We start from the raw sequence: 7,723 nt of genomic DNA, 5'->3' as shown, positions 1-7,723 counted from the left end.
TGAATCTGCCATATAGAAACAAGAATTTCCAAGCAGCTGAATTCAGCCACAGTTAAAAGAGTTGTTTTGTTACTCTTATTATTCTAATTAACAGCAGAAAGAAATCAACAAAAGAAATTGCTTTCCATTCCATTTACTCTAACTGAGGAACAATAATGGTCATAACTTCAGATGCTTTCTAAGTTTAATTGCCCCCATTACTGCTGATATAAAGACCCCCAAGGCCGCTTCTTCGCTGGGCCAGATGGCACAATCAAGAATTTTTGTCACTTTGTAAAGATGTAAAGATATATGCAAAACAAATCTGAAACGGGCAATGATCTTTACAAGGCTATTGAGATGTTCTCTTTTTTTTTTAATGCAATTGAAAATCATAAATAAAACTTTTTTTAAAACAAAGAATTCTTGTCATTTTTGCTTCCACTGCAATCCAAAACCACTACAATTTCTTCTTAGCAAAAGACTAGTCGCAATGATGGTGAACCTTTTTTTCCTCGGGTGCTGAAAAAAAATGTTCTATTGCACATGCATGAGTGCCCACATCCACAATTCAATGCCTGGGGAGGGCAAAAACAGCTTCCCCCGCCCCCCAGAGGCCCTCTGTCCTGTTTCTCAACTTCTTTTGAGCGTATTAGGTTCATGTTTCACTCTCCCCAGGCTCCAAATGCTTCCCTGGAGCCCAGGGAGGGTAAAAACGCCTTCCCCCATCCCTCCAGAGGCTCTCTGTAAGCCAAAAATGTCCTCCCAGAGCCTCTTTGCAAGCCAAAAATCAGCTGGCCAGCATACACATACACATTGGAGCTGAGCTAGGGCAACGGGTCGTGTGCCAGCAGATATGGCTCTGCATGCCACCTGTGGCAACCATGCTATAGGTTCACCATCACTGGACTAGTGTAAAGCTAGAGCTTGTGGCACTGAAGAGAAATCGTGCACCAATAGGTTGTAAACCTATCCTCCAGCCACCATAAATCAGTGCAATTTCTTCTTAGCACTGCCAGCTCTAGCTTTACGCTAGTTTTATGCTGGGGAAGCTAAGAAGAAATCATAGTGGTTTATGCTGGCTGGAGAGGAAAGGATTGCAATGGAAGCAAAAGTGACAGGATTTCTTCTTCTTGACTGTGAGAGAGCAGCCTTCTACACCCTGACTTCTTGAGCTTGTTAAAGGGTAAGTAAGTGAATGGAGATGGGGGAGTAGGTATGGGGAGGAGGGCAATGTTACACAATATGTTAGCAAAACAGGCCCAGTGCCTCTGAGGACCTGGCCAGGCAGGATGAGAGGACAATAGGTGGATGGCAGTGACTGCTGTCAGTCATAAGGTGAATGAGCATGTGGGGGGGCTGCAGAGTTTATACACTTGAAACAGATTTGGATCTTAGATTTTGGGGTATGTGTTGTGACTTAGAACATTTGTTAAATAGCCTGTCATACCTCAAGGATTACCTGTATTTCCTGTTAGGGCACAAATTGTATTAATTGCAATCCTTAACTACAATTTTATTTGGGACAGGAAGTGAGAAATGTATATAGTAAGTATAGTATAGTAAAATAGAAACATAGAAACATAGAAGTCTGACGGCAGAAAAAGACCTCATGGTCCATCTAGTCTGCCCTTATACTATTTTCTGTATTTTATCTTAGGATGGATATGTTTATCCCAGGCATGTTTAAATTCAGTTACTGTGGATTTATCTACCACGTCTGCTGGAAGTTTGTTCCAAGGATCTACTACTCTTTCAGTAAAATAATATTTTCTCATGTTGCTTTTGATCTTTCCCCCAACTAACTTCAGATTGTGTCCCCTTGTTCTTGTGTTCACTTTCCTATTAAAAACACTTCCCTCCTGGACCTTATTTAACCCTTTAATATATTTAAATGTTTCGATCATGTCCCCCCTTTTCCTTCTGTCCTCCAGACTATACAGATTGAGTTCATTAAGTCTTTCCTGATACGTTTTATGCTTAAGACCTTCCACCATTCTTGTAGACCATCTTTGGACCCGCTCAATTTTGTCAATACAGTGGTACCTCGAGATACGAGTTTAATTCGTTCCGGACCTGGGCTCTTAAGTCGAGCAGCTCTTATCTCGAACGACTTTTCCCCATAGGAATTAATGTAAATAATTTTAATTGGTTCCAGCCCTCAAAAAACTCACAAAGTTAGTCTAAATTATGCAGAAAGACATGTTTTTAATGAAGAAATGTACATGTACATATAAATGAATAATGAAGTTTCTTTCACTTAACTTGTAAACTTTCTTAAACTTTTAAATTTACATATGTTCAACTTCTCTGCCACCCAATCCTGTAGGACAGAGGTCCCCAACCCTTTTTGCACCAGGGACCGGCTTTAAGCGATCAAGAGAGGAATGGGTGAATGAATGGACGGAGGGTGGGAAGGAAGGAAGGAAAGAGGGAAGGGACAGGAACAGAGGAAGGAAGCAAGGAAACTTATGAAAGGGGAGAGTAAGAGAGGAATGAGTGAAGGGAGGGAGGGAGGGAAGAACGTGGGAAGGAGAAAGAAAAGAAGAAATAGAGGAAGTGAAGGTAAAAGAGAGAAAGAAAAAGAGCAAGAAAGAAAGAAAGAAAGAAAGAAAGGGGGAAGGGACAGGAACAGAGGAAGGAAGCAAGGAAACTTATGAAAGGGGAGAGTAAGAGAGGAATGAGTGAAAGGAGGGAGGGAGGGAAGAAGGTGGGAAGGAGAAAGAAAAGAAGAAATAGAGGAAGGGAAGGTAAAAGAGAGAAAGAAAAAGAGCAAGAAAGAAAGCTGCAAGCACCCCCCCGAGCCCCCCAGGCCGGCTGCAACCTTTTAAAACACGCGCGCCGCTTCGCAGCTGTCTCCTGAAGCCGAACGCGGAAGTTAGCGTTTGGCTTCAGGAGACAGCTCCTTGGCGCTTGTATCTCGAATTTGGGCTTGTAAGTAGAACAAAAATATCTCTCCCCTCCCAGCTCTTATCTCGAGTTGCTCTTAAGTAGAGCAGCTCTTATGTCGGGGTTCCACTGTATCTTTTTGTAGGTGAGGTCTCCAGAACTGAACACAGTATTCCAAATGGGGTCTCACCAGCGCTCTATACAGCGGGATCACAATCTCCAGAACGGAAACCACTTTGGTCGCGTTGATGGATGATCTCTGGCGGGCCCGGGACAGGGGTTTATCCTCTGTCCTGGTGCTCCTTGACCTCTCAGCGGCTTTCGATACCATCGACCATGGTATCCTTCTGCACCGGCTGGAGGGGTTGGGGTGGGAGGCACTGTCCTTCAGTGGTTCTCCTCCTACCTCTCTGGCCGGTCGCAGTCGGTGTTAGTGGGGGGCCAGAGGTCGACTCCTAGGTTTCTCCCTTGTGGGGTGCCTCAGGGGTCGGTCCTCTCCCCCCTGCTATTCAACATCTACATGAAACCGCTGGGCGAGATCATCCAAGGACATGGGGTGAGGTATCATCAATATGCGGATGATACCCAGCTTTACATCTCCACCCCATGCCCAGTCAACGAAGCGGTGGAAGTGATGTGCCGGTGCCTGGAGGTTGTTGGGGCCTGGATGGGTGTCAACAGACTCAAGCTCAACCCGGATAAGACGGAGTGGCTGTGGGTTTTACCTCCCAAGGACAACTCCATCTGTCCGTCCATCACCCTGGGGGGGGGGAATTATTGACCCCCTCAGAGAGGGTCCGCAACTTGGGCGTCCTCCTCGATCCACAGCTCACATTAGAAAAACATCTCTCAGCTGTGGCGAGGGGGGCGTTTGCCCAGGTTCGCCTGGTGCACCAGTTGCGGCCCTATCTGGACCGGGACTCATTGCTCACAGTCACTCATGCCCTCATCACCTCGAGGCTTGACTACTGTAATGCTCTCTACATGGGGCTACCTTTGAAAAGTGTTCGGAAACTTCAGATCGTGCAGAATGCAGCTGCGAGAGCAGTCATGGGCTTACCTAGGTATGTCCATGTTTCACCATCACTCCGCAGTCTGCATTGGTTGCCGATCAGTTTCCGGTCACAATTCAAAGTGTTGGTTATGACCTTTAAAGCCCTTCATGGCATTGGACCAGAATATCTCCGAGACCGCCTCCTGTCGCACGAATCCCAGCGACCGATTAGGTCCCACAGAGTGGGCCTTCTCCGGGTCCTGTCAACTAAACAATGTCGGTTGGCGGGCCCCAGGGGAAGAGCCTTCTCTGTGGCGGCACCGGCCCTCTGGAACCAACTCCCCCCGGAGATTAGAACTGCCCCTACTCTTCCTGCCTTCCGTACTCCTTAAAACCCACCTTTGCCATCAGGCATGGGGGAACTGAAACATCTTCCCCTGGGCATGTCTTAATTTATGTATGGTATGCTTGTGTGTATGTCTGTTAGTATATGGGGTCTTTTTTAAATCTTTAATATTTTAAATTGTCAGATTATTTATGATTTGTTTCCACGTGTTGTGAGCCACCCCGAGTCTTCGGAGAGGGGCGGCATACAAATCTAAGTAATAAATAAATAAATAAATCTCCCTCTTCCTGCTTGTTATACCTCTAGCTATGCAGCCAAGCATCCTACTTGCTTTCCCTACCGCCTGACTGCACTGTTCACCCATTTTGAGACTGTCAGAAATCACTACCCCTAAATCCTTTTCTTCTGAAGTATTTGCTAACACAGAACTGCCAATACAATACTCAGATTGAGGATTCCTTTTCCCCAAGTGCATTATTTTACATTTGGAAACATTAAACTGCAGTTTCCATTGCTTTGACCATTTATCTAGTAAAGCTAAATCATTTACCATATTACAGACGCCTCCAGGAATATCAACCCTATTGCACACTTTAGAGTCATCGGCAAATAGGCAAACCTTCCCTACCAAACCTTCCCCTATGTCACTCACAAACATATTAAAAAGAATAGGACCCAGAACAGACCCTTGTGGCCCACTGCTTGTAACCTGACTCTGCTCAGAATACTCGCCGTTAACAATAACTCTCTGATGTCTACGCTTCAGCCAGCTGCAAATCCATTGAACTATCCAGGGATTAAGTCCAATCTTCACTAATTTATCTATCAGCTCTTTATGTGGAACCGTATCAAAGGCTTTGCTGAAGTCCAGGTAGGCAATATCCACGGCACCACCTTCATCCAACACCTTTGTGACATAGTCAAAGAAATCAATGAGATTAGTCTGACATGATTTACCTTCAGTAAAGCCATGCTGATTTGGGTCCAATAAGTTTTTGTTTTTTAGGTGCTGATTTATCCTCTTTTTGAGTAGAGTCTCCATCATTTTAACTACAACTGATGTCAAGCTAACTGGCCTGTAGTTATCAGCTTCTTCTCTACTGCCCTTCTTGTGGATAGGCACAACACTGGCCATTCTCCAATCCTCAGGAACTTCTCCTGTTAACAAGGATTGGTTAAACAAATCAGTCAGGGGTGGTAGCAATGACAGATCTGAGTTCTTTAAGAACTCTGGGGTGGATGCCATCTGGACCCATTGCCTTATTTATCTTTAATCGTTCAAGTTCTTCTAAGACATCGGCTTCTAAGATCACTGGAGCTGAATCCGTACAGCTGGAAGCAATGCTATATCCATCTATAGTATTATATTGTAAGGTGTCTTTTGAGAAAACTGAACAGAAGTAGCTATTGAAATGGTCAGTGATCTCCTTATTCCCATTAATGCATGTATTATTCCCGGTACTAAGCTTCGTGATGCTGCAGTTTTTCTTCTTATCACTAATATATCTGAAGAAGGTTTTATCCCCCTTCTTTACAGATTTGGCAATTTCTTCCTCTTTTGAGGCTTTAGCAGCATATATTATCTGTTTCGCCTCCTTCTGTCTCATTTTATACACCTCTCTATCAGCTATACTTCCAGACTCTTTATACCTCCTATTGGCAGCCTTTTTTTCATTGACTATAGCCCTTACATCATTGCTAAACCATAGCGGTTTCTTCCGCTGAATGACAAGAAGCAGCATAGTCATCTATGAATGTCTTTAGATTCTGTGGAGTATGAGATGTCCACAAGTTTTCCATAGAGTTCTAAACAATAAGTCTATCAGGTCCGAGTTAGAATACCATTTGGAAAGTACTCTATAAAGCTGGCCATATGTACATATGTACTTCTTAAAACCCACCTCTGCCGCCAGGCATGGGGGAACTGAGACATCTTCCCCGGGCCTATACAGTTTATGTATGGTATGTTTGAGTGTATGCATTCTTTTAATAAGGAGTTTTTAATGACTTTTAATTATTTTTAATTATTAGATTTGTTATATAGAAGCAACATAGCCATTATTGTTGTGAGCCGCCCCGAGTCTACAGAGAGGGGCGGCATACAAATCTAATAAATTGAATTGAATTGAATATGATAAAAATACTTCCGGGCAATAAAGATAATTTTTTAAAGGTAGTTCTCAGCTTTACAACCACAATAGACTCTGAAATTTTAGTTCTAAGTCATTGTAGTCTTCAGTAAAGGCACCATGTGACCAGCCTCCATTTTACAACTATCATGAAGTGAGTCACCAGTCACCTAGCCAATCACATAGCCAACCATGTGATTCTTAAATGAATTCAACATACCCAATGGATTAGAAACCAGCAAATATGTTGCAGATTGCAGTCATGTGACCATGTGATTCTTAAATGAATTGAACATATCCAATGGATTAGAAACCAGCAAATATGTTGCAGATTGCAGTCATGTGACTATGTGATTCTTAAATGAATTCAACATATCCAATGGATTAGAAACCAGCAAATATGTTGCAGATTGCAGTCATGTGACCACAGTTGTGAATGTGAACTCATTACAAAGTGCCTGAAATGCAATTATGGGGTGGGAGGGGATTGTAATTTTCAGGATGGGTGGCAAATAGCTTTTTAAAGTTTGTCAAAACTTTGAACAGTCATAAGGCACTGGTCATCAAATGATGACTACATATTTTTTTTTATGTATGTATCAGTTTTTTATTTGTTTTTGTTTTGAGTTTCATGTTGTCTGCCCTGTGAACTATTATTTTACAACTTTCAGCAACCTGTTGCAAGAAATTTGCAGAGCATTTTGAGATGCAGTTTGCCACCCAGACACTTGTGGCGGTTTTCCTGGCTACTTTGAATTAGCCTAAAGGGATTAACTGATGGGTTCAAGGTTGGGGCAAAGCTTCTTTGCATTAGGACATGCTCCTGGTTGGCCTTAAAGAAGTCATAATTTAACCCCACCAGGAAAAGGCTTTCTTGGTGATTGTAATTGGAACCTAGGATTGAATACATGGGCAGTGCCGTGGGAATTTTAAAATCAACAATATACAGTATAATCACAACTGAGCTCAAACGTTCCATTGCTAAGCAAGACAGGTAAGTTTTGTCACATTTTATGACCTTTCTTGCCACAGTTGCTAAATGAATTGATGTAATTGTTCAGTTACTAAAACTGTTATTAAGTGAATCTGACTTTCTCACTTTCTCTGAAAAAGGTGATCACTTGACTCTGGGACACTGCAGCCATCATACATACCTGCAAGTTGTCCAGGGTCCAAATTTTGATCACATGAGGGTGCTGCAATGACCATAAAGCATGAAAAACAATCATAACAGATTTGGCCTTCTCCGGGTCCCGTCGACTAAACAATGTCATTTGGCGGGGCCCAGGGGAAGAGCCTTCTCTGTGGCGGCCCCGACCATCTGGAACCAACTCCCCCTAGATATCAGAGTTGCCCCACCCTCCTTGCCTTTCGTAAGCTCCTCAA

This window comes from Erythrolamprus reginae, chromosome 1, assembly GCF_031021105.1.
Source record: "Erythrolamprus reginae isolate rEryReg1 chromosome 1, rEryReg1.hap1, whole genome shotgun sequence".
NCBI lineage: Eukaryota > Metazoa > Chordata > Lepidosauria > Squamata > Dipsadidae > Erythrolamprus > Erythrolamprus reginae.
The sequence above is the reverse complement of the archived record's forward strand: the minus strand, read 5'-3'. Positions refer to the sequence as shown.